Below are 25,661 nucleotides of genomic sequence, written 5' to 3'. Positions count from 1 at the left end.
AACTGTCCAAGCCACGCTGCCACGGCATCGGCTCCCAAAAATCGTGGCCGCTGCTACCTGAGAAAACAGAAGAAAAGCCCTCAAAGAAGGGAGGAGCAGCTGTAATCTGTCTCACCTTGTTCTCCTCATTGCAGTGCCCTCTGTAGCCCTTTGATCACTGTAACTGGGGAATACTAACGGCAGGGCTAGAGTCTGAAGTGGCTTAAAGCCATTTTCTTTATTGCTAGATTAGGGCTGTGAGGGTACAAAATCTGCAGGAGATGAGCTCAAAACAAGTCAAGAGCTTTCTGCTTGGGGCAGAAATGAGTATGCTAAGCGTACAGGCCTGCCTCAGTATGGTGCAGCTAACTGCTTTTATGAATGGAGTTAAAAACAACAGATGCTGTGAAGCTGTTGCTAAGAGGCTTTTTTTTTTTTTTTTTTTTTTTTTTTTTTTTTTTTTTTTTTTTTTTTCTGGTGCCCTGACTGCTCTGGCCAATTTAAGCCTCAGAGCTCCAGAGCACAGCAGAGCCCTGAAATGGAGCAAGCGGGCAGGAAAACAAAAGAACAGGTTCCCTATCTGTTCTCAGCCTGTATTTAGTTGACCAATTATACAATTTCATACCTGTTATTATTTCTGGCAAGCTTTATTCATCTCATGGGAGACTTTTGGAATAACACAGCGCTTTTCTAGGGAGTGTCAGCCATCAGGCGAACATGCCTTCCAGAACTGATTTTTTTTTTTTTTTTTTTAAGTACGTAAGTAATTGTTTCTTTACAGTTTGGTCTTTGCCTTTGAATGACTCACATTTCTACCTTGTCAGCTTTCAACACAGGCCCTGCCCTCCCTCCCAGTACTACAATCCTCCCAGCTCTCACCCACTGCGCCAGGTCACTCAGGGTGAATTCGGGAAAGACGCGGATCCATTTTGTCTGCAAGCTGTCCAGATGTTCTGCTTACAGGGGCTGCTTTCGGGGGCTGGAGAGATTATGAGCACTACAGTTAAAAAACATAAGAAGTGAGGTGTGAGCAAACTTCTAATGCATTTGAAAAGAGGTTTGTCTGCGGTTTATTTTCCTTCGGACAAATCCAGATGCATTTTCACGGAGACAGTGACGGGCTCTGAACCCCAGCACTGCTTCTGTGCCAAGTGTCTCATTTCAGTTCCAGCCTCCTGTGGTGCAAGTGCTCTTCAAATAGAGAGACAGAAAACGTAAACATTCATAAAACTATTTTTTAGCGTCAATCTTCAAAAAATTACTACCCCCTTTTTGAGGGTTTTTTGTGTAACTTTTCCCCCTTCACTCCCCTCTGAAAGAATATTCATCTTGAGGCAGAGAGCAATTATGGAAAATTTCAGGCTGAATGGTTAAAGAGCAGCCAACTTGTAAAGTCACTGGAAACATAAGGATACAAAGGAAAGTGTCTGGTGTGTTTGGCAACCTAAGTATCGTGCTCTCGGATAAAAGGTGCTGTAGAAATGGAGGATTCAAGTATCGTGCTCTCGGATAAAAGGTGCTGTAGAAATGGAGGATTCGTTTTACTGCGAGCTGCCCTCTCTCTGATATGTTAATTGTGTTTTGCCTGATCCCTCGACAATTCATTAATTTCTTGTCCCACTGCAGGCTGTTGAGCGCAGATAAATTTCAAGCTATTATGGGAACACCCTAGAAGTTTGTATAGAAAGGAAACTCACTGTTTCCTGTATCATCCTTCTGGGGATCTTGAAAGAGTTCACAAAAACCACTTAAGCAAACTTTCTTTGCTGGATAACGGAAGGAAAGGAAACTGTGAACAAGCAAACAACACTCAATTCCATGAGACGAGATACTTATAGGTCACTAAAGAGAAAGTAAAGTCAACCAATGTAACACACACGCACACACACACACGCACACGAACACACACACATAGCCCTACTTGCACTCTGAAAGTGACAGGAACTTCTGCAGCATCAAAATATTCTGCACATGCACAATATTTCTGAACTATAAAAAAGCCGAATCTTGCAAATCCTCAGGGAGAAGAGTGGTGGAATATCTGTCCCAGCAAAAGCATGAAATCTTTTTGAAACCTTTGAGGTTCAAATAGCAAATTACTGTCCATGCTGCAAATGGTCACAGATAACTGAACAACTTCAGCTCCTCCCGCTCATTAACAGCACATGCATCAGAGGTCTGTTACAATCAATCCTGAATTTGTTGTTACATATAGATCTAAGGCAAAAATCTGAAGAGCAGTCAGATTTCCTGAGGCTGGCTTCAAGAGCAGAACTCATTAAAAAAAAACAGAGATTTGGAACAAAATAGAAGTTTTAAGTGCACAAATACATCTTCCACTTCCAAGTCCCAGAAATATTGGGAATGCCTATTTATAGGCTTGTCCCTATCTCTGAATTTTAAGTTGGTTTCCAAAACAAAGTTGATGTGTTCTCTGAGCTGCCTGTATGTCCCTCTCCTGATAACATTTAAACCTCTTGGCTTCAGCTGCATTTCAGAGAGAGATCAACATCATGGAGCTAATGAAATTCTGTAAGTTTGTTAAAATACACGGTTAGAGGAGGAGACCTGTGATGGCCCATCTGGAATATGGAATCTGTGGAATTTGACATGAGTAAACCCACATGGAAGAGAGATCTTTTATCTGCTTACACCACAGGAAAATTTCTGGTTGAGTTTGCAGTCAACAAGATACAGACTTGTAAGAAGAAGTCATTTTGGGGGACTCTGTTAGCAGTAAGGGGAGCATGGTGGGGGAAGGGAGTTAAAGTGAAGCAGTATTGCAGTATCTCTCATCACTAGGAAGGTCAAACAAAATGAGATGACATAAAGCTGATATCCCCTACAAAATCCATTCACCCTTATCAAAAGAGGAAGAGTTTGTGCAGCAGCATAATTGGAGATCAATATAAAAGAACTAGGCCATCTGACAGGTTATTTCCAGGACTACCCCTCAGGAAAAACAAAACAAAACAAAACAAAACAATGCAAGTTTTAGCTCAGTTCAGTCTCCCAAAACTTCTCTGAACTTCTCCAGCCACGATCCAACCACAGCTTCACCAAACCACATTGAGAGGTTCTGGGGAACAGCGTTGCCCACCAGAGGTTCTGTCTGCTTTGCAGGGTCGAAATATAGATCACCAAAAGCAACAGCACAGACTCACCGGGCATTTCTGAAGGAAGGTCAAAGACAGAGTCAACCCTGAAGTCTGAGCTAACACGTCTCTGGCTTGAGTCTGATAGACAAGAAAAAACTTGAAGTGTCTGGTGTTTATTTTGTACCTGTTATATAGTTAAAGAGAGCATTTCTGTCTCCAAGGGTGCTGGCTGCAAATTTTGGAGAGGGATTTAAGAAAAAATCAATTATGAAAACATTTGTTCTGGCAGATTCTGTAATGCACACTGCTGGTCTGACCAAAACCACTAACAGGAAGAATGAGAAAAATATATGAAATTTTTGCCTGCTTGGAGACAATATTTTGTTCAAACTTAAAGCAATCCAGTCAGGCCAGTTCTTGTTTAACTGGGACTGGAGGAGGCCATGTTTGCAAAAATACAACTGATTTTGTGACAGGAAACAGGTACACTCCTCAAAAACATATCTCATGGTCTGTTCTCAAAGCTCTCTGCAGCAACAGTGATTCCCTGAGTGACTGTTGAACCTCCCCCCAAATAACCTCATTGCTAAAAACTTTCTCGCCTTTAAATTTTTCCTTCCTGATCTTAAGCCATAACCATCTCACCAGCTTTAGAGGTTGTGAATTATCTCCTTCATTCAAATTATTACATTCTGAGCTTCCGTCCCTATAGCATCCTTCCTTCCCATGAGCAAAGAGCATGTTAGCAACTCTGCATGCTCTCGTGTTGGGAGAGGGAGATAGAAATTTCATAGTTTCTGGGCTGTGGCCCAGATAAGTGACCTCACGAAGAGTATCAGTCCACATCCAACAAAAATACTTCAGTGGAAGTCCAGAAAAATGGACTGAGACCCAATTAGAGGGAACAGGTCTTAATTTCTGTTCTGAAATATTGAGAAAATATTCTCTGATCCACTAACTGTGGGAGACAAAATCAGAAATACAAAATTTTTGGTCCTACCAGAAGGCTCCAAGGTATGTAAGTTAGCTTAGTTGCCAGGCTCCCTCTATATGCAGAAGGTGAAATGGGGGGATTGCCCACATAACGAGAACAGTACATTTTTATTACTATACTGTTTTATCCGCTCTTGGCATTGGGTTCACACACACAGCTCTAGAAAAGATCTATGCTTTCTCTAAGCTCCTCTGCAGCAGGTTGTGTTGTGATCTGGGAAGATCTGAGAAGTGTTCAAGGGAGACGATGGAATTGCTTAAGAAGGAAGTACAAAATACAGCTGTTTTCAAAGGGTCAAAGCGAGAACCATAGCATGACCTACCCTGAGAGAGACATTATGATAAAGGGCCTGACTATTATCTGCCAGCAATCTCAAGCTGAAATAAGGTCTTGGCAGTATCTATTGCAAGCCAGAGACTGAGACTGTGGTTTAACACTAGATTTCTGCCAGATCTAGGGTCTGTGGCACTATTCGTATTTGATCCAGTAGAAACTATTCATTTTTCTACATAGTTTTCCACCAGATCAGTAGATGAACTGACAAATCCTGAGAATATACAATCAACAGATGATGAGAAGACGAGCAGAAGGGTCCCTTTTCGGAGCAGACAGTTGTTAAATCATTTTAGTTGTAAAGCAAAAATAGATTCCTAGAACAGCGGTCTCCATGCTGTACTTCACATAGAGGGACTTCCCCAAATCAAACAATTACGTGACAATTTACAACTAGGTGATACTCCGTTCTAGGAAAAGGGAAAAGTTGATGAGCACACTGAATATCCATTAACTACAAAAATTGTGATTTTGACCATTTTCACCTATCTTTAGGGAAAAAAGTGATTAAAAGAAACTGATGATATCTCCTATTTTGCCAGCAATTTCAGTTTCTTCACTTCAATCAACTTTGGACTTCGGAAATGCATTTTATTTTTTTTCTTGGAGTTTAAATTGGCTTTAATATGAAACACTTCAGAGTCTGCGGCTGTTTGGTTTTGTTTGGAATTTCAAGTAATTAGGATAAAAATTATTTACCCAGTTCCTTTCAGTTCCTTGGTCACAACTACGAACACAGTCTGATCAGTGTTATTCTTGAAACCTGGGTTGCTTAAGTTGTTTAAATAGATTTCTATTTCAGAAACAAAATGAGAGCCAACAATTTCACAATTAAAAGCTCGAGGGCTATAAAACTTGGCTTCACCTAAGACTCTTAACATTGTTTTTATTATCTTAATCACTAGGTTCTTTACATACTAATTTTCCATCCTTTTGCCAACCAGTGCCAATCCAACTTGCTTTTCCATCATCCAGGTGAGTGTTACTCATCCTTTCAGGGGAACGTAAAAAAACCCCTGAATATAGTCAGAACAATCTGGGTTTTGCTAGTGTTCATGGACCTATGCTAGCACTGCGTCATAGCTGCACACGTCACTAACTGAGGTATAGTTCCTCTGAGTTGCTTCCTCAGATTTTCCAAAAACACAGAAAACTGCACTGGTTTTCCAGTGCAGTTTTCAGATACAGGGCAAAACCATTTGAGATCCTGTCTATACTGGGACCCAGAATATTGCAAATGCCGATTAGACACGATACTGATTAGGCAAGAGGAGAGATGAGATAAGGCACAGTGCGTGGTAGTAACAGGCCTTAGCAGAGCAAAGAGTAAAGCAAGTCCTCCAGGGAAGGCTATACAGGCTTTGAGTCCCACCTGGGTGATCAAAATAGTAACACCTGCACAGCTTAAATTCTGCGGTAGCGAAGAGATTGCAAGACAACAAGCCTATAAAGATAGATAAATGCCCAGCTAAAAGTATTGCTTTAGAGTCTAGTACTATACGCTAAGCATCTGCATTGTGACCACGCAAAATTCAGTATTTTATTCTGCACCAGACTAGCCTCACCTGCTATCATCTACAAATAAATTAAATGCAGTTGTTTTGTTCTGAGACAGTAGGGAGACAAGACATCTTTCACATGAGACTTCAGCAAAGTCAGCCTTCCAGCTGCTAGCAACTGCCAGCAGGAGTCTGTACAACAAGAAAACTCACACAGCTCTTGGACCTAGTCTTCCTTCTGGATTCACCAATGTAAACTGGCAATAATACTAGCCAACCAGTAGTAAGGTAGCTTTACCAGGGTAAAACTAATACGAATGAGGTCACTTGAAATTCATCTCAGACTTAAAACAGCCTCCTGTATTTCAGGCTTTGGTTCAAGGTTTTCATTCTTCTCAAACCTAATATGATCAAAATATATTCATTTTTCAATATGATTTTGAATACAAACAGAGAAACCAAGTATAAATACTCCTTGTGCAGCAATGGAAACCTCATAAATATCATAGTCAAGAGTTAATATGAGACAGCTCGGAAACATTAATCTCAATTCATTGCCAAGCTGCGAGAAACAGAGAAGAGTAGATAGCATACAAAGAGGTTTTGATCTCTCCTGACAACATCATTGCAAGGGAAGAAGTGACTGAACTGAATCCTGCAGTTTTCAGATGTTGTCAATTAGTATTTTAACTGCCCTTAGCACTTAACTAAGGACAGACAACCACTGTTCTTTAAGGCCTATCAAGTCATCCCTTGTCAAATATAAATTGCACTGGAGCTTAATTCCTTGCAGTTTTATTACGAAGATAATTACAGACCACATAAATTCAAAAGGCAGGATAATTTTACAGCTGTTAATACTATTCCTTAGCTATGCAAACCAGGAAAATAATGACAGAGAACTCTCATTCTTTAAGGCATGAACTAACTACGAGACCTCACAAGCAGCAGAAGCAGCAAACACATCTTATGGCCTGTATTACCATCTGGCCAACCTAACTGCTATGAGCTTGAGACTCCATCATGAGACATGTCCTTTTCATAAGGAGAAAACGAGGCTGTAGGTGCTGTTTCTACACCAGATTTCAGCCCTTAGAAAGAGACAAAGATGGGTTTGCTTAGGACTGTTGACACTGCTCTGGTGTGACAGGAGCCAACTGGCTTTGGCAAACTTGGGCACATGCAGGCCCAGCCCAAAGCCATTTGGCTCTGAGAATTCAAGTCAAGTCCGGCTACCAAAGGCAACCTAAACTAGCCAGAAAATCTGCCTGTCTGGGTCCCAGTCACATACTTGCACACACTATCCTGCTGTCCCTGAGACCTTCTTATGACTTCTTTGAGTCCAGGCAAAGTATCTTTTGTTGGCTTCTCCAAGTTTACGGCCCTTATCTGATGGGCAGAAATCAGAGTCATCTCAATGCTTGGGGGCGGGGGGGAAGCATCAAGGGACATGGGCCATTCTACATAGCCATTTAAAGTTCCAGTTTAATGACCACATATGATGGGGGAGGGTGGGAAGAAGGATAAGCAGCAGTTTCACACACTGAACACTGTTTTCCTACCAGGAATGATTCAAATACCCTCTGCAAGGGATACTCTGGGGATAAGTTAGAGGCCAAATGTGTAAAAGTTGAGACTCATTTTTCATGTCTTGTTTACAAGTGTCCTGGCTGAGAGACCTCACTCAGGTTTCTGGATGCTCAGATTTGCTTTGAGTCTAGCCTCAGGCCTCCCAAACCCATGGCCACTCCCAATCAGAAGACACCTCTAAAAGTTGGGGCTCTGTCAGATGTCATTAAGTCTGAAAGCCAGACAAAACAATCTGCATCCATTCAGATGACAAATTACCTTTTTTAAAAAGTCCCAGTTTTCAAAGGTCTTAGAAGCAGTGATCTCAGGAGGTCTGGATAATCTAGGAATCCCTGCATTTCATATAAAGCAATTCACACTAGATCTGAACGCTGGCAAACAGTCAACTAAATCCATTATCGCATGATAATGCTCAAACATTTAATTAATTCCTAACCAGCTGTCCTCTGTTCCCTTACCCCTTTCATCATACAAACATTTTTTTTAACTGTCTGAGGGAGGGGAGAGGGAGGATCAGACACAGCCTCGTAAAATTCCTTCACTCGCTCTGCCTGAGGCAAGTTATTTCTTTTGACACGCATGTAAAATAATATCAGGGGTGTTGTTTGTTTGGCTTGGCTGGATGGTAAATTTTCATAACAATTTTGTAAGCCAAGTACCTGTGAAATGGAGTACAGAACTCACGGCAGCTTGTTGATGATCTGCAATCTGGTTAATTAACGCATCTCATTAAATAGGGGAGTTTAATTGTTTAATTTTTTTATGCCAACACATCATACAGCAAAATGCAAGGCTTTTAAGGCAAGATATTGCTCTCTGGTGTTCAGAGGCCCTATAGACTTTTTATAAAATCTGCAGGCATTGCACACCAGTCAAATGAGTGGAAGCAAGAATTCAGTGAGAGATCCCCCATACCTGGGGGAGTTTCTCCTAGTATGTGACCCACAAGGTGGAAACATGCACCCTCAGAGTCCCTAGGGCAACTTTAAAGTCACTACTCCGAGTCTAACTTCTAGATGCTTTCCTTAGGGAAAGCCTTCCCTGACTCAAGTGCCTCCGTTTGCTACACACTGCAAGGGGAGAATGAGCTCCTAGGAACACCACAAATGAAAACCTGCCTGCTGAGCAGAGACCTGCTTAAGGTAGATCAAAATAACTGCTGGGAAGGGGAGCACGTCCCACATCTCATTCCCTGCCATGATTTATGGGCTTTACTCAGTCCCTGTAAGCTCAGTCGCTCTCCTGGGAGAAAACTACATCTGGGTGGTACCTCAGTGACTTGACTGACACAGACTCCTCCAGACAGCATTCACACATCTGTCATCAAAGGGAAAATTGTCATTTCTCCCCTGCAAAGACTTGAGGATGACTGTATTTATTATGGGTTAAGTATCTGGGGCTGAATAAAAACCTCAGAGGGAAGAGATGAGTCCATTTCCTTGTTGTTCGTCCTCACCACCACCATCACTGCTGTTCATAACAACTTGTTTTTTCTGAACTAAAATGTTTGCTTCATGGAAAACTGCCCTTTCTGGCTCTTGGCTCAGCTAGTGGTTGACAGTAAGTCTCAAGTGTAAAACCACATAAGGAGGTACAACGGAGATATTGCCTGGACACATCTCAAATGTCAGGGCTAGATAAGGACCGTGCTTCACCACAACCACAGGCAGCAGGAGGGCAGAAAGATACATTTTTCTCAGGTATTTTAAAGTGTCTGTATCCTTAATAGGGGAATGTCAAAACACCATGGTAGGCCAGGCTGCAACAAATATGTGGGGGAAAAAAAGAGGCACATTTCAGAAGTTGTACCTACCCACACAACCTGGAGCTTTCTAACTGGTATTTTCAGTTGTGTTAGGGTCTCACGTAACTTCCATAAAGTCTTTCTCTTCTCTTACCACCAGCTATTATGACTTCTATACTGCTATAAATATTAGGCATATTTTGCTTCCTCTATGGCACAAACTTTAACATTTTATTAAGCTTTACATACTTTCAGTTGTGATATCAAGGTTGTTCTACTGTCAAGAGTAGGCGTTATATCGGACTGCCGCTGTCGCTTTGGTAGCTTTATCTTTACCATCTGGCTAAATAACATGGATTTATTCTGTTGCTTTTTTTTTCCCCCAAAAAAAAGCTAGCAATGTGGACAACAATATTTGTAAACATCAGTAATACGTCAGAAAGGAAACCTTCTTCAGACAGATTTTGCGAGTCTCACCAGAGGACGGTTAATTCAGCGAGTTGTGCACAACTGCGATCAGGCACACTTTTTGAAGCCCTTTGCCTGAATTAGACTAAGATAGTACATAAATGCAGATCTAAAATACAAGATTAACTTTTGCCCGTTTCTTTAGGGTTTATAATCGTAATGGTTTTGTTAGAATCAAAATTCATAGCGCTTTTTTTTTTTTTTTTTAACGGCGCGTAGACGCGCACAGCTCCCGCTCATTTGGCTTTCTGTGGTTTCCCTTTCCCTCCAGTCTGGTATGTTCCAGCGGTTTTATTTATTCATGAACTGCACAGAAAGAAGTTCACCGCGAAATAATTCCGTTTGGGATTCCGCACCGACAAGCACGCCCAGGAGCGGAGAGCAAACACCTCCACGTAACGCTCCGCGCGTTTCGGAGGTGCCGCTCGCCGGCTACTTTAGCGCATCCCCGGTTTGATGTCACCACACCGCGCCGCAGCGCCTCGGCCGCGGCGCCCTCAGGTGCGGCGCCGCCGCCCCCCGCGCCCGCCCCTGCGGCGATGCCCAGGTGCCCCCGTAGCCCGCCCGCCCGTCTCCCCTAGCAACACCGCCGAGGCCCCGCCCCCTCGCTGCATATTCATGACCCCCCTCCCCCGGCGCGGGGAGGGGGGAGGGGGGAGAGGGAGGGGCGGGGGCGGGGGCGGGGAGGGGGCGGAAGCGGAAGCGGGGAGACGGTTTCCGAGGAGCCCGGTATAAAGCGGCCGCTGGTGCCCGGTGTCGCCCGCCGCGCTCGTGCCGCCGTGAGTGACCTCACCCCTCCCTCCTCCCCCCCACCCTCCCCGCCGCGGCCACCTCCCGGCGCCGCCGCCGCCGCCTCCCCCGCCGCACGGAGCCGGTCCCGGGTGCAGGGGGAGACCCGGGGGGCAGGTAAGGGGGCCGCGCTGCCCGGGGGGGGGGGGCGATGTGGGGCTGCGGGGGTGTGGAAGGGATGAGGAGCTGTGGGGAGAGGGTTTGGGGTGAGGGCGATGCGGGGCTGTGGGGAGAGGAAGTTGGAGGGGAGCTGCAGAGGGGAAGGAGCGAGGAGGAGCTGTGGGGAGAGGGTTTGGGGTGAGGGAGATGGACTGGAGGTAAGGAGTGAGGAGCTGTGGGGAAGGGAGAGATGGGGCAGTGCAGGTGGAAGAGGGGTGAGGAGCTGTGGGGAGAGGGTTTGGGGTGAGGGAGATGGGCTGTGGAGATGAGGAAGGGGTGAGGAGCTGTGGGGGAGGGAGAGATGGGGCAGTGCAGGTGGAAGAGGAGTGAGGAGCTGTGGGGAGAGGGTCTGGGGTGAGGGATGTGGGCTGTGGAGGTAAGGAAGGGGTGAGGAGCTGTGGAGAGAGGGTCTGGGGTGAGGGATGTGGACTGTGGAGGTAAGGAAGGGGTGAGGAGCTGTGGGGAGAGGAAGATGGGGCTGCAGAAATAAAGAAGTGGTGAGGAGCTGTGGGGAGGGAGACATGGGGCTGTGCAGGTGGGAGAGGGGTGAGGAGAATGTTTGAGGTGAGGGAGATGGCCTATGGAGCTGTGGAAGGGATGAGGAACTGTGGGGAGAGGAAGATGGAGGCTTTGGAGGTGGGAGAGGGTTTGTGGCGAGGGAGATAAGGGGCTGCAGAAGTGAGAAAGGGATGAGGAGCTGTGGGGTGAGGGCTTAGGGTGAAGATGTGGGGCTTTGAGGCTGTGAGGGTAAGGAAAGGATGAGGAGTTGCCACAGGAAGATGTGGGGCTGCAAAGGTGTGAAAGGAATGAGGCCTTAGAGAGTTGTTGAGCTGTGGGAGATGTAGGGCTGTGGAGGAGGATTGAGGTGAGGGAGTTGGGCTGTGGTAGGAAAGGGATGAGGAGCTGTGGGAAGTGGGACTAGCATGAGGGGGGGAGAGCTGTGGGAAGGAGGGCTGGGGTGATGGAGATGTGGAACTACAGAAGTGAAGAAATGAGCTGTGGGGAAGAGGGTTGGGGAAAGGAAATGTGGGGTTGCAGAGGTAAGGAAAGGATGAGGAGCTGGGGGAGGATGAAAGGGTGGACAAAATGAAGGGGTGAATGGTAGGATGAATAAGGTGGATTGAAAGGCTTGAAAGACTGGGTTATCTGGAAGGTAAGTAGTCCTAATGAAGTGAAAAGGGGATGAGGAAGAGGTGGCTGAGTGCTCCTTTGGGATTGTGCTGGGTGGTGAATATGCTGGGAGAGGACTTGTGAGGTGCTAAAGATGGGAAATTACTTTAGCCCCTCAGACTTGAGCTTTGAGGTTTCTCTGCCACTTGAGCTCAGGTTACACATTAAGTCTGGAATTACTCAGTATTTCATGCTGAAACAGTTCGGTCTCACCTCACCTAGTGTACTGTGGTTGAGGGAGAAATTACCTATTGTTAAACTCTTATGAACCTTCCCAGGTATCTTACCTAAAAGCTACATGTTTTTAAGCTTCAGATGTTTCATGTTATCCGTATTAGAACATGTCAGAGCAGTAAATTTGAAATGGTGGTCTCCTGCCTCTGGTAGTGCAGAAACTGCTTTTGACCTTGAAAAATACTATCCCTTTGTGGCAGTTTTCTATTGTAGAGTCCTGCAACTCTCGTACTTGGAGGAATGGTGTCCTGTAGTATCTGTATAGAGGAGGGAGGAAAAGATCTATCCAGGACTTGGCTCAGGACTTGGATGTGGTGATGTTGCTGGAAGTTGGCTACTGCAGCTAGTTACAGATGAGAAGGGACAGAAAAGTGCTGCAGGATGTTGGGTGTCTGACTGAAGAGAGGTGTTGAAAGAGGCGGACCTAAAGCACTAGGCAGTGCTGAAAAGGTGGAGCGCAGGGATTTAAATTGCAGTGTTAGGTGGACGCATAAGAAATCACAATGTTACAGCGTGTATCAGTAATACTGTGTGAAAGCTGTTCTCCAGTATGATTTGCATTGTGTTCCACTTCCTTGGGTCAGACAGTGCTACTAAAATATTTAATGAAATATGGCTTGAGCTGGCACTTCAGCTCAAAGAAAGAGCTAGTGAATGCGTGCTGTTTTCCTTTAGCCCTCAAGCTTTCCATAAGCATCTAGCAAAACTAATTGCTGGTGTGATTGCACTGGTATTTCTACCACTTAAGTGCAGAACCTGTATAGCTTGTGTATGCTTTCTTCCTCCATGCCAGAGTTGCGAAAGATAAGGTCTTCCTCATTGGGTTTGTTTAATGATTATACCAACTGGTTGAAATGTTCAACAGGCCCAAGTGTTCCCTTCCTAAACAAAAAAAAAGGGCTTGAGATAAGAGATTAAGGTTTTTAGTTGATGGTCTGGTTATAAATGCTCCTGAAATTGCTTTTTACAGTGATTTCAAAAGTCATTTTTATTGACTTATCATTACACCTTAGGTTTCTAAAACTGCATCTGGTAGTCTTGGAGGCAGCCGAAAACAGTTTATTGGTCCCCATGTCTATCAAAGGTAGTGGCAGCTGCTGTCTTGGAAATGAGGGCTTCATTCCAGTATTAATGAGATTAAATTGAGTATTTAAGGGGCTTTTCATGACAAAGTAACAGTTTCCATGATCTAATGGATGGGATCAGTGGAACAATGTCTATTTTAGTTAGCTACTTGTACTATTGGAAGCCAGTTCATGTTAATCGGCTCATGCCTCACTAAATAAGGAAGTGGCAGCAGTTCTTGTATCTGGTTGTATATAACTGAGGCATCTGGAGTAAAAGTGAAAACTTACCACTCTGTAGATAACCCTCTTACATAACACACGCTAACTCCTGTTAGAACCTGCTGATCTTCAGGAGCTTGTCTTTGTGAAAAGAGTGAGCAATATTTGCTAACAGTCTTGTATGAATGCTGTTGGAACTGCTTGCACTCAGAAGTAACTCTTGCCTGCAAAGCTGAAATGTGTCCTTAGCAGTCTAGTCTCTACACTTTAAATAGACTTTTTGTTGCCCTGCTCTCAGCTGAGAAGAGAGTGCCTTCTCCTGTAGAAGTCCCTCATTAATAGCGAGAAAGTGGTGTGTTTAAGACTGTCTTTACGTAGCTAGCAGACTTGCTGCTGCTTCTGTCTTCAGCTTACAGGAAAATCGTGAAGTGCAACATTTGGGTAACCTTCCAGTGGTGCAACACAAGTAGAATATTTATGTGAATTCCAATGAAGCTTAGCATGGTGTAACTCAAACAATACCCATGCATGTATGTCTAAGTACACGTGACCTAAATTCTTCACGCTGAAGCGAATGTAGCAGCGGAGTGCCTAGATGAAGAGCTTTCTGAAGCAACGTCTTTATTCTGCTGTGTGGAAACAGGCTCTGAGGAGCTTGGTGAAAGCAGGCTGAACTTGGACCCATCTCACAAGGCTGTGACCTCAGAGGTTAATTACTTTTAAACTCACTCCAGTCCTGGATTCACTGACAGCTAAAGAGTTCAGTCTTGGTAATTTAATATTGCTCTGCTTGCGTGCTAAGGAATGTGTGAACTCTGCCTCTTTCCCTGTATAAACTTGTTTTTTTCAAAGAAATGGATTATTCCTAACAGAATATTCTTATTGGCTAATATCTACGGAGCATTTTACTAGTGAAACTGCATCCAATGCTGCTGCTTTTTGAGAAGTTAAAATGCAGTGCTGATGAGTAGCTTAGAAAAGATGTATAAGCTTTAAAAGGCATCCTGCAAATGCCGGGATGGGAATTTATTGCTGAACTGGCCTAGTAGCTGTAACGAGCAGAGTTGTGACTGAAGTTCTTCCTTTATACAGTAGAATTTGATCTTATGGCTTAATCTCCATAAACTAAATTCTGCCTGTGGCATACTGCTGTCATTCTCTTTAGCCACATACCTCATGACTTAAGGCTCTTAGAGCAGGTAGACAGTTTCTCACAAGTACTGTGGGCACCTCAATTTACATGTTATGCAAAAGCAGTGAAATCCTTTCACATCTCCCATTGTGGGAAACTGCAGTTGGAAGTTCCTTCTGAATTTAGCTTGTTGTTTATCTCTGTTCTACTCCTAACAGTAGAAACTAACCTCAAGTAATTGCATCAAATGATCAAGTAGCATGTGTTGAGTAACCCTGCACGTACAGTGGTATCATGGTTGAGATAAATGCAAGCTCCAGTTGCTATTCAAACTGACTGATAACCTGATCATTGATGCTGCCTCAAAAGCATGCTAAATGGCAGTGAAACAACTTGAAATGGGGATTCCCAGCTCATCTGCCAGGGGAGATGTGTCATGTGATGGCCTCACTGCTTTGCAGAGGGAAGCTCTAACAGCGTGTGGAGTCTTAACTGGTAACTCAGCTCTTCTGTGGTGCACTGAGGTCTTATGGAGACCTTATAGCTTCTACATGTAATACCTACAAGATCCTGGGCTCTGGCCCATTATAGTTAAAGGCATAAGATCCATCAAAGCTACTTCAGCTTTAGCCTAAGTGTGGGATTGCTCCTGTCAGAAGGCTTAACCTGACTTGGTTGTTCTGTGAGAGCACCTAGTCCTTCAGCATGCAGCCTGCTGTCGGTCTTCCTGAGTGGCCTCCATACAAAAGTGCAGATAAATTGGGAATACTGAATGCCATGGTCTTGCTCACTTAATATATTGGTGTTAAACTGGGAAATGTTTACTGAAACAATATTCTTTTCAAATCAAAATATTATTCTTGCCTAGTAACTGCTTTAACAATGAATACAGTGAACTTTTTAGCACAGCAATATATGCAAGTCACTATACAAAAACCCAAATGATTCTGGCAAATCTGTTGCCAGAAAGCTGAAAAACATATCTCCTGTCAGGAAGAATGATACCTTCTACATAACTTGAAAGATACTATTTTTGAGAAATGCCCCCAAGATGGGCATTCCTAGACAGCCCAGAAGCCAATTCTGGAAGCATACACTTTAGTAGAGCTCTGGTCTGAGCTAAAGACTTCGCATGCTTCACTAAACTACTGCTGGTCAGATGATGGTTCAAGAGCTTGCACCTTATCAGCTACTCACACATCTTGCACTTGAGCCACAACCCTGCCCAGTGCGTTCGGTAACCACCCAAAACTTCAACTGGTAAAGGGTAGTACTATGTCCTTAAGATAGAACTTGGAGGTTCTCTTGTATCTCAGCACAAATTAGTTACTGCTATCTTGAATAAACTAGTTGTTGTGTGATGCTTCAGTATTACACAGCTCACTGTTTGGAGTGGAATGAGATACTCTGCATTAGAAAGAGCTGAGTTCATAGTATTAAATGTAGGCCTATGATACAGTTACTGGAGGCAGAACTTGCCTGAAGTTAAAAGCTGAACTTTAGGCATCTCAGCAATGGTTTCAGAGCACTGCAATGTCTGAGTCATTGCAGAGCAGTTTATGTGCTGTGAACTGCCATCTTAGGGAAACTGGCACACAGTAGCTTAACTAAAGCACCTTAGTGTTGGTATTTCCAACAAGTGCTGTGAAGTCACTTAGACTGCAAACTGGAATATTGCATTATAACAACTAAGCACAAGCAGCCAGGATTTTTCATTGCGCTTGTTCTTGGCAATGATTCTTCTGGCAAGCTTCAAGATGCAAGGCTTTCATTTGGTAATGATTTGGTTTGGCTTAGGAGCTGTTTCTGACCTTGATTTGGCTGTTATTGGTATGTAATTTACTCAAATGTAAATCTCTGGGTGACAGGAAGGTTGTTTGTCTTCAGCACATGGACAATTAAACTCTAAAATCCTGGTTAATGCTGAGGAAGACTTGTTTTCCAGGACTTCTGAGGGATAGAGGTTACTAAACTAGTCTCTTTGGCTTAACCTTGTTAGGCTTGACTAGCCAGCCTTCAGAAAATACTGCTAAAAGACTGTAAGTGGGGGAGAGGGGGCTTAGTGCTCTAGGGGTAGAACAAGACCCACTTTTCTTTAAAACTGCTCATCATAACAGATGCTAGATCTGTAGCAAGGCATAAAAAGGTGAACAACAGGTAAACAGACTTAGACTTCTTAGCCCTAAGAACAGACTGAAGAGTCTTTAAGAAAAATCTAAGTAGTATGTAAACAGCAACAGATGCAGGAAAGCATTACTCCTTGGGGGGGAGTCTTTTTTTTTTTTTTTTTTCTTTACTGAAGTGGATTTTATCAGTGTTCTTGGGAGAGCAAGACTGGAGCTCTTAGAATTGAGAGGACCTAGTTTCCTCATCTTGTTTTAACTGAGAACTCTGGTGTTTTTGTAACTGAAATTAAAACCAGTGTTATGCTGACCCTGCATATTTTCTATCCTCTGCTGGCTGGCCTGGAGTACTTCTGCATGCAGTATAGTTCATTTATTTTGGAGACCTAAAAACAAGCCATTATCACCCTTCAGTGCCAGATAAATAAATGACCTAACTGGGGGCTGAACCCAAGTGCTCTCTCTAGAAAAGCACAAGTGCACGTTGTACTTATCGTCATTCTGTCCTTGAATATATGATCAATCTTCCTGGACCACATCCAGAAACTAGTGGCTTAACCCAACAAGTGATGACTGCAGAACAGTCAGTCTTCTGTGTCACTTCATTTCCTAGCATCACTTATGTACAGCAAACAATCTTCCAGAGTAACTTAAATTATTTGAGACCTGTGTAATCTACCACTTGCTCATCAGTCAAATGAAAATAGAAGTGGTAGGAACAGAATCAACTAACATAACCTTGATGCTGGATCTTTGATTCCAGGTAACAAGGGCTTAGGGTTTCTGTGGGGAGGGGGAAGGAGCGCATGCAGAATAAAAATATTCCGTCTCTTTCAGGAATATCTCGGCAAGTACATTGGTCTATGCAGTCTGGCTTGGGATACTCCCAAAGGAGTGATTTGGCAGTCTGAACTGTTGCTCCTTAGAGTAGTGTGGCTGGCCAGCTAACTCCCAAGAGGTCAAAAAATAACTTAGAACAAACACACAACTTGCTCCAGTGCTAACACATCCAGTGCACATGTCCTGTTTGTCTGAAACATCTGGGGAAATTAGCTCTTGATGTAGGCTTGTTCTTTTTGTTGGCTCTTGTTTTGCTTCTAATCCTTCTGTAAAAAGGGAAATGCTAACACTTTTGTGCAGGAGTTACTCTGATGTGTCTAATGTCTTTTGCTTTGCATGTCTTAGTATACCCCTTCCATAGGTTTTGGCTTTTGTTTGGGGACTGTCCAAGCTTTTTGATTCGAATAGCCACAACATAAAGGTGAAAGTACTACCACTTCCAGTGGACTAAAAAGGAGTGACCTGCTGTTATCTGTTCCTCATGCTTCTACAATTATTGCAGGCCTGACAGTTTGAGCCCTGTTTTTCTGCTGCTTTGCTTTCCAAATGGCTTGGCTGGTTAGTCCTCTCCAGGTCTGGTATGTTCAAAACTTCTGTCATGCAGCTGTGGGATAGCAGGTCTGTTTTGAAAGCAACTGGTGGACACCTAGGAGAAACAGCATTGGACCAGCTAGTGTGTGTTGCCTTGCACATAATCATTGCAGGAGAGTCTGCATGACAGTCTAATGTAAGCTAGCCTTTGGACCCTATAGATATTAGTGGGATGTATGCATATGAAGGTGATGGTATGTTTAAAGTATAGGTGTACACATGGCCTTTCTCCTGAGATCTCAAGTAGCCTCCAGTTATACCATACTAGAAGAGCTTGGATTCCCATCCAGTGAATATTGTGCTAGTTCTTCCACAGATCCTGGTGCTTGTTCATCTAGTAGGCCTAAGCTTCACTAGTGAGGAATATAAGGATACACTTGTGAGTAGTCCTGTTGGCTGTGATGCCTTAAAATGGAGCCTTACTTTGACTTAGGCTGTTTGTGACTAAATCCAATTAATATCACACTTGCCTGTCTATAAAACCTAATATAGTATGTCTGAGGCATGTCAGTATAAATTTGACTCTTATATTCCTTGAATAGACTTTTTTGGCTCCTCTGCCTCTGTACAAGTTGCTTTATGGAAAGTTATACTTGCACAGGAAATACCTATGTCCAATAACTGCAGACTGTTAAACATGTATTTGTTCATCAGTGTACTTTCAGCTCTTCCTAGCAACACAATGCTGTGTAAGTACTTCCCCAGGCTACACTTAGCAGCTTCCTTGCTCTCATTAGCTATGCTCCTAAATTAACACTTATTCTAAGAAATCAGCTCAAGTCTATATTAAGACTGGTTATTGAATAACTAATTAGTGCCTCAATTTATTACTGGTACAATAGTAGCTACATTGTTTCCTGAACTCTCAGCCTCTTTCAGCAGCTTTTGGTCAACAGACCAGTTGTGTGGGTGGCTCTAAGGGTCCTGTGGAGGTGCTCTAAATCTCTCCCACAGAATCTGTTTATGGATTTGAGAATAAGTTGCCTTGATTGTGGATCATAACCTCATTCTGCCTGCTGCCCTACTGGGATTTTTAGGCTACATGTGGCCTTGACAGCCTTTGCTGATCACTCAAGTTTCAGGGACTTCTGCACTCCGATAAAGCCACAGGCTGGTAAGGGGCCTGTGGTCAAGCATCCCTGTTAGAGAAAGCCTTTAAGTTCCTTTGTAAGTGCTGTATTAAGACTGAACACTGGAAACATCAGAGATTACAAAATACATTCCTCAAATGAGTGGGACATAAGACTTCACCAATAAATAACAGTCAAATTGCTGCAATCCAACAAACGATATAGAGATCCTGCCCTTGGAAACAGGGCAGGAAAGGTAATTCTGTGTTTTTAAGCAGTTCAGTAAAATTGCTTTGCAGGGAAAAAGAAAAAACTTGAGATAGCTATTCCAGGTTGGATGTTGGCAATAGCTCCTCATCTTTGATATTAAAAGCATGCATGGAGATGAAATGTTTAAATACATTAATGTCAGACTCTGCCTTGATCATAAAGCAATGTGTTACCTAGTTTGAATTTAAGTTAGGGTAGTCAAGGTGAAAGTGCTGTGCAGTTAAAGGTATTGCTTCAGTTCATCTCCAGTGGCAGCATTCAGCTTGTTAATATTGCATCAACCTGTAACTTGGAAAATAAGTGGAAGTCTGCTAGTAATGAATATTAAAGAAAAAAGGGAGGGAGTTTCCTTATGTTGCTTCAATGATTGTCCAGCATTTCTTCTAATGCCTATCTGGTTTGCTTTTGTAAATGCCATCATAAAGCTTTTTCTTGACCACTGCAGATGTAGGAATTAAATAACTTTATTACTATCATTTGGCTTTACTGTTATCCAGGCAATAAGAATACTGGCCAATCCTTGGCTTTCCATGAGGCCTTTAAGGGCATTTGGACTGGACTTGGAGCAAATCAGGAGGCCAAGGCTGGAAACTCCTGGACTCCATTCTATCCAGTAAAACAAATGAGCCCAGCACTCTTCAAATTGGTTAGTCTCAAAACACAAGCTATAGCTCTGAAGTTGTTTATGAGCAGCTAAGACTGGAGATACGTGCATCTCTTTTGCATCTGAAAGGGTTTATGCTTGTAGTCATGCTGTCACCATGCCAACCGCTCAGGAAAGCAGGAAAACATAGAAAGCTTAAGATCAATGAAATCTCTAGTTATAACTGGGCTTGTAGTTTAATATTAAACCTGTATTTGCAAGACTTCCAAATAGCAAATTAGACATGAACTAAACTGCAGGCTGACCAGGAAAAGTCCTAGGTCTGAGTAGCATCTCTGATCATTTTGTAAACAATTTCACTTGTACTACAAATGAGGAGGATGTGATCAAAGTGACAGGTGTCAGTGATCTGAGGGGAGTCACAGTATGAGTTTAGGGATGTAACTGCTGGCACCTTCTGAACTTAGAATAATCACAGCAAATTGTAGTCAAACCTGGTCCTAATAGTAAGAAATCTACCCCACTAAAAGCTTCAATAATCAAATATCTAGGTGTAAAACTAAGCAGCAAGTGGGAGGTGTCCATCCAAGGCTAGTGGATTTCAGTACCATATATCTCTATTCCACGTGACTGTTGTGGATAACACTGCTCCAGACTTACCCTCTCAGCTGCGTGATGTGCAAGCTTCCTTGACTTGGCCTGCGAGCATGCGGAGGCTCAGCCGAGTTGGCATGCTGCTGAGTGCTGGATATGACAGGAGAGCAGCTCCTTTTGTCCATTTGTTTCCATGCTAATTCTGAGGAAAGACGGAAGGTTTTAACTACTGAAATACAGCTGGAGAGTCGTCCAAGAGAGGCTGGAGGGTGATTCTGCCAAAACTTACTTAGTATTTTTGCTGTCTTGTCCCAAGTGGCTGTGCCAGAAACTGAATTATTTTAGAACCTGCACCCTATGAAGATGAAGTTGTCTCCGCTGTTTCTCCAAGACTTGAGCAGCTCTGTGCTGTTAGCTTGTTGGAGTTGGGCGGCAGAGGAGCCTCATCTCTGCCACCACCTGCAGTTATGTAACTCCTCAAAGCTGCTGCCTCGTGGATCAGCGGTGCTCAGAACATGTGGTGAGAGGAGGAGGTGGCAGAGGCATGCTAAATAGGGAGGCTATGGAAAGCTGCCTGCATCAGGACTTACGTGCACCTTGATAAGAGCTGCTCTGACAGCTGCTAGCAGAGCCTGGTGCAATAAAAGACATCAGTGGTTATTCAGCTCAAAGCTAAATTTATGAGCAAAGGTTACTGTGAGCATTTCTTGGAAAAGTTAATTCGGGTATCTTGAGTTTCTAGTGGGAGTGTGTCTTTCTTTGATCTGTTCAAAACTAGCTTTGATTTGTTTTTTTTATCTACAGAGCTAGTTCCTTGCTGCTTATCCTGGTTGGTAAGAGTTCAGGAACTGCTCCCAAAAAATGTCTAGGCTGGCAAAGGCTTTTTGGTGCTAACGTAGCACTGTGTTAAAGGGATGAAGCAAAGAGTTAAAGGGTATTTACCTTCTTTCCCATGTGCAAAGGACTGCATAGTATTGCTTTTGATGCTGTGTGCAGAATGAAGGGCAGACAGTGATAGAAAAGGTGAATCTGAAGGCTTTAAAGGCTTTTGTTTGGAACAGTGTTGTGCACCAAGATAGTGCACCTTGAACTCCTAATTATTTTTTTTTATTTTTGCCTTTTGTCCTGTGGCACAAGCTGCAGCTTTCAAAGATGGCCCCTTTTTAACTTGAGCTCCTCTCTCAGCCTAACAGGATGGACTGTTCCAATGAAGTTTTCCTTCGTGTCAGACTAGGATGTGCTTATTGTGGTGAACACAAGTCTGAGTTGGTCTGCTCATGGCTTGGTAGCTCTCTTAAAAATGTCTAATTTATTTATATTACCTAATCAGTTTGCTACACTCACCAATTTCTTGATTTTTTCTTTTTTATGATGCGTAGCTGGTCTCTAACTTGCAGCAAAGCAAACAGCATTTTAAAATTGCTTGAGTTCCTGGGATTTGTCCAGTTCTTTAAACTGATAGTGTTTAAAAACAAAAAGGCATGCCAGAAGGCATAGGCATGTTCTGTTTCTTTTCCATACAGGCAAAGAAATGAGATCAGGTGACTTTCAAGCAGCTCAGTCTCCTACCCAGATGCTTGGATGTGTTACCCAATGTCTGTCCTTGAGTAAACTCAAGTCTTTAACTGTACTGAGGCGCTTCACACTGAGCTGTAAAACTAGTGTCCATATTAACTTCACTCCTCTGAAGTGCAGGATCTTGGAAGTAAAGTGTTACCAGCTTTCAAAACAGGGAACTGAAGTTTACAGCCTGACTGAAGCTTGTCCTCATAGGCCAAATACTTTCTCACCGGGGAGAATACAGGATGCTGTTGCTGTGCTTTGTATGCATCGTCCCTCTCTGGACCTCGTAGGATGAGTGTTAAGGTAATGCTACAAGCCCTCAAAGGAGGGTGAGCTGAGAAACTGTTTCTCTAGCCAAAATTTTTGCATTATCTGTGGTCAACCGTATTTCATGGTGACCTAGATCCCCAGGAAACTTAATGGGTCAAAAGTCTGATTTTAGTGCAAAAAAATTTTTTTTTTGAGGAAATATGTTAAACTTGCTACTGAATGAACAAAAATGTTACATTAGGACAGGATAATAAATGCAGAAAGCTGCATTTCATTTTCAGATGACCTAAATAAGGATGTGTTGCCCCCTGTTTTATCTATTAAATTTTGGCTGCTGCATAAACAAAGCAATAATAAGAAATTTCAAGTCTTTTTAGGCTCTTAGAGCCCCAAACATTAAAGCATATTATGCTAAATTGCACATTGCTTTAATCAAATCATTCTTTCTGAAAATCTGGCAAGTGATAGTTGTAACAGTAAACACATTTGTTTATTGCATAAGCTGGTACTGTAATTGGAAAAGAAAAATAAAGTGACTAAGCAGAATGTTCTCTTAGTAAAGCTGCCAAAATAAAATACAGTCCAGAAGGCAAGATACTTTTCATTAAAATAAGCTTTAACAGCTATAAAATTTCTCAGCCTAAGGGCTTCCTCTCACTTGACCATAACTAAAATGTGAAATGTCTGTGTGCTGACCAGAAACTTGCATCTGCTTTAAGATCTGTAACAGTCAAGTAATAAATGTAGCTCTTGTTCACGAGCTGTAAGGATTAAATGCTTGTCTTCCTCAGATTGCCTGTGTTATCTGTGAAGGCATACAAGGGTGCGCGCACCATGGGAACCCACCTGTGCTGGTGGAACGCGGTAGCTAGGCGACTGTGTTAGTTCGGGACCGAGGATTCAGGGGTCGAAAGGAGCAACTTCAGCCTGTAGAGCCCCAAGAGAGTCACCGATGATGAGTGCGGTAAGGAAGGAGTCAACCTGCTTTCTTCTCCTTATGGCTAATGACTCCTCCGTTGCTGGGAGCATGTGGAGAACACCCTGTAATCCTCCTGGTTACAGCTTAAGCCAATCGTTACTTCTCTGATAAAGAAGAGATCATTTCATGTTGTCCTTTCAACAGCTCTTATGTTTGAAACCTGCTGTCAAACCTTACTTTGTTTAAACCATTAGAATAATCTCATGCCTGTCAGACTTAGTCCTGGCTTCTGGCTTTCACGGTCCTTTCTGTTATTCACTCCATTTTTTTTTTTCTGGCTAGCCTACATCTATTTTGAAGCATAGAGTGCTTTGTTCACCAAAGTGTGCGAACTGGATGTTATACTCAATGAGGCATCTTAGTCATGTGAAATAATCCTTACCTCTAATAGATATTTCTACTTATGGTCTGTCTTTCAGCAGGATGCTGACTTGTGTTCTGCTCATCTGCTACAATGTCCAGATTTTTCTGCTGAAAGTATGTAGTCCCTTCTCCATTTTATCTGTGCAGTTAATTGTTAGCAGGAGCAGTGTTTGAATAAATATTTGCCAATTTATCACTTCTGTTTTGGACTGTCTCTTTAATCTCTTGCAGTCCTCAGATCTCTCTTCAGTAAACCAGCTCTCAGCATGTGAGATCGTGTTGGTCCAGAAGAAACATCAGAAAACTCCAGAAGCCCCCTTATAAACTCTCTTACTTCGGTCAGCAACTCTTCCTAGCAAAAGATGTGGAATTGGTGTAATGTTGTCCAAGTCCGAGTTTCCTACCCACTTGTGCTGGCTTCATCCAAGATTGCCGGAGCCTTAACATAGGGATGCATGACATCAACTGCTTTTATTAATAAGGCCTGTGAAATCCTACATCATTTCTAACTTATTAGAACCTTCCTCCTTCAAAATTAGATTTTTTGGGGGGGGGGGGGGAGGCGGACCATGAGTGAACAAATTAAATTGAATCCAGACAACCAGAATCAACTGAAGTCTTCTCTAAGTGAAAGTGGAAAAGGCATGCAGCAAACCATCTAATATGCAGAAAGTACTTGGAATGGGCTTTTTTACCTATTCTAGGCTAAACAATTAATGTTGCCGCAGTCAGACTGCAGTAAACTCTGCTACTTGCTGAAAGGCTTTCACATGATACTATGAGTGGGCCTCAAACCAAAAATACCTGTGTACTTTTAGCAAGTCTAATGCTTTCTGTATTTAGACCCATTATGTATGTCCCTGTATCAAGGTAACGTTTGTTTTCTCTTCAAATGTTGAAGTGAAGATTTTGCCAAATACTTGGTAAAGTTGTTCCTTAAATTGAATTATTAGTCTGTTAATCCTGATAAAGCTTTGTCTATGAAAGCCTCAAACAGTGAGGGGATCCAGCTCAAAGCAGGGAAATAACTGAAGGCTGCTGTAGGAGAAGGAGTAAAAATCCTTTAAGAGTTAACTGTCTTCATGGGAACTGGCATGGAAGGCAAACTACTATCTTGTACCAGAACAAAATGATGATAAAAATATCCAGATAAAAGTAGAACAGTTCTTTAAAGAAATAAGCTGAAGACTTAAAAACCACCTTGAACTGATGGCATTAGGTAATATTATGCAGTAGTCAGTCAAGTACATGACTTTGGTTTTGCAATTTCCTTTCATTCAGCTCATCCCTTTATTTTAGGAATGATGACTATCCTTTGTTTTCCTCCATAGAAATAAGCCCATGACTTTCTGGTCCATGTATATAAATCATCCCTTTCTGAAGTTTGTCCTGTCCAAAATGCCTAATAGCTCCAGCTAGGTGCATTTGTTTTCACATCATGTTTTATCTGACATCTGCATGGGGTCAGTGAAGTTCCTTGCTCAGGTTGTTGCTGGTTTTCACCTGAAAACAGTCATCTTCTGGAAGATCATAACCCAGTAAATGTTGAAAATAGAAAAATGAACATGCTGCAAGAAGTAGAAGCCAGCAGAGTTGATCAGAGTGATAGGGGGACCGTGTAGCTGAGAAATACATTATCTGGAATCCTGTAAGGTCAGACTCAGCTTTCCAAAGCAGCAGCAGTGAGTTTTTTTTTCACACTTGCAAGATCAGAGAATGTAAAGCAATAAAAGCTTAGAGCAAAGAACTGAATGTCCTAGCTCAGGGCGTTCCTGTTTGCAACAGCTCCTGCTGAACCACCCGAAAGGTTAAACCAGAGCGAAGAGCAGAAGCTAAAACAGCTTGTTAACAGCATATGAAACGGGAACCATTTGCTGTTGAGGCTGCCTGGTGAGAATGAGATTTATTAAAGTACTGCC

At 42.9% G+C, this 25,661-nt stretch overlaps 1 protein-coding gene and 1 long non-coding RNA gene across 4 annotated transcripts in view; one reads left to right on the top strand and one right to left on the bottom strand.

The window, feature by feature from the left end:
- Positions 1-21,069, bottom strand: part of LOC134137567 (uncharacterized) — a 63,410-nt gene extending 42,341 nt beyond the window's left edge. Inside the window, exons 1-2 of the long non-coding RNA XR_009957728.1 lie at positions 20,857-21,069; positions 20,634-20,769 (exon numbers count right to left, since the gene is read on the bottom strand). This is a non-coding gene — a long non-coding RNA (uncharacterized LOC134137567). The remainder of the gene's footprint in view (positions 1-20,633; positions 20,770-20,856) is intronic.
- Positions 1-25,661, top strand: part of SLC45A4 (solute carrier family 45 member 4) — an 87,701-nt gene that overhangs the window by 12,500 nt on the left and 49,540 nt on the right. Inside the window, exon 1 of one of the 3 annotated variants that reach the window (XM_062570696.1) lies at positions 10,439-10,611. The exons of 1 other annotated variant lie outside the window; for it this stretch is intronic. The gene's annotated coding sequence lies outside the window, so the exon portion shown is untranslated. Of the gene's footprint in view, positions 1-10,438; positions 10,612-22,413; positions 22,434-25,661 lie in introns of those variants that run through there. One more of the 3 variants, XM_062570698.1, reaches the window with a different exon arrangement.

The sequence above is a fragment of the Rhea pennata genome, chromosome 2, assembly GCF_028389875.1.
Source record: "Rhea pennata isolate bPtePen1 chromosome 2, bPtePen1.pri, whole genome shotgun sequence".
NCBI classification, from domain to species: domain Eukaryota; kingdom Metazoa; phylum Chordata; class Aves; order Rheiformes; family Rheidae; genus Rhea; species Rhea pennata.
Note: the sequence above shows the minus strand (reverse complement) of the source record. Positions and strands in the feature narration are given on the sequence as shown.